The sequence below is a fragment of the Arachis hypogaea genome, chromosome 16 (assembly GCF_003086295.3).
Source record: "Arachis hypogaea cultivar Tifrunner chromosome 16, arahy.Tifrunner.gnm2.J5K5, whole genome shotgun sequence".
In the NCBI taxonomy this organism is placed as follows: domain Eukaryota; kingdom Viridiplantae; phylum Streptophyta; class Magnoliopsida; order Fabales; family Fabaceae; genus Arachis; species Arachis hypogaea.
Genome location: NC_092051.1, coordinates 71611148 through 71613093, shown reverse-complemented (window position 1 = coordinate 71613093; position 1946 = coordinate 71611148).

The window sequence follows — 1946 nt, the reverse complement described above, 5'->3', positions numbered from 1 at the left end:
CTGGGTACCAAAAGTTTGCGCCAACGTTAGCCCCTAACTTTGAGGCTAACGTTGGCACATGAAAATCACCCCTGGGCACCAAAAGTTTGCGCCAACGTTAGCCCCTAACTTTGAGGCTAACATTGGCATGAAGAAAACCTCCCTGGGCACCAAAAGTTTGCGCCAACGTTAGCCCCCTAACTTGGTGGCTAACGTTGGCACATGAAAATCACAAGTGGAGGAGCAAAAGTTTGCGCCAACGTTAGCCCCTAACTTGGTGGCTAACGTTGGCGCCACAAGAGCACAAGGTAAGGCCAACGTTAGGGCCAAAGTTAGACCCCTAACTTTGGCACCAACGTTGGTATCAGATGGATATAGCTGCTGATATGAAAAGTTTGGGCAAAAGTTAGCCCCCTAACTTTTGCTCAAACTTTTGGTCCAACTTTTGCAAAACTCAAACCCGGTTCAATTGGTTCGTTTTGGTTCCTCTTCAAACTCCAAGAGCAATCAACCAAGGCCTCTTTCAACCCAATTCCACCAAGAGCAAAGGCCCAACTCAAGGCTTGAAGATCATTGGAAGAAAGTGTATAAATAGGATAGAATTCAAGTTCTTCGGGGAGCTTTTCTTTTGGAATTTTCATAATAGTTTTCGGAGAGCTTTTGATATTGAGTGATCTTTAATTTCTTTGTCTTGGGGAAGGAGAATACAGTTCTCTTCCTCTCAGTTTTATTGCTTTCAATTTCAATTACAATTGTCTTGGATTTTTGGGTTGGAGAATTGAAGAAATTCTGTTTCAATCTCAACCTTGGATCTGACTGCTTTGTTTACTGCTTGATTAAATTTCAATTTCTGTTAATTGCTCTTCATCCACTCTCTTTGAATTTCAATTTCAATTTCTTGTTGGATCTAGGAAGGCATTGAGATCTAGACTTGCTTTTCTAGTCTCTGGGTCCTGAGATCTAATTTCCCAATTTTACATTTTCTCTTTACTGTTTTCATGTTCATTTACTTTTCTGCTTCAAGATCCAATCTAACCCAAACCTTCTTCTACTTCTCTGCTTGATGCAATTTACTTTTCCTTGTTTAAATTCTGCAAATCCAATCCCCAATTCCCTTTACAATTCCAGCTGTTTACATTTCTTGCACTTTAAGATTCCGCTATTTACATTTCTTGCATTCTAAGTTTCTGCTATTTAATTTCTTGTTCTTTAAGATTCAGCACTTTAATTCCCTGTTCTCTTTACTTCCATGCAATTTAATTTCTGCAAATCACAAAACACTCAACCAAATCTTGATTCGCTTGACTAATTTAACCACTAAGCTAAAATTGCTCAATCCTTCAATCCCTGTGGGATCGACCTCACTCCCGTGAGTTTTTATTACTTGATACGACCCGGTACACTTGCCGGTTAGATTTGTGCGTTTTGGGAGAAATTTATTTTTCACCAAAATACTCATCAAGTTTTTGGCACCGTTGCCGGGGATTGATTAGATTGACAATGATTAAGTGAGGTGGCAATTTAGATCAAGCACTTTTTCTTTAATTTTTGACTGACACACTAACTGTTTGAATTTTTGCCTGAGCTAATTGAAACCTCACTTTAGCAATAGAGTGAAGTTTCCTTGGTTTATCATGCTGAATATGATTCTCATAGCTTGATAAATAAACGAGAGAAGTGATTTTCGTTCATTAATCTCTCAAGTTTACCAACTGTTTGACACATGGTGTCAACTAATCCTCTGACTACATTCTGGCATGAGAATATCCAATTTTCATTTGGATTGTTTGTGATTGTGCAGGTCATGGAGGAAAGGAATCCTACATCAAGAGGAGAGAAACTGAGGCATTATGATTTCCAGCCTCCATAATCAAAGAGCAAGATGTCAAGCTAGTGACAATAAAAGAGCGCTTGTTGGGAGGCAACCCAACCTGAGGTAGTTTTCTTTCCATAGTTATTTTAATAAA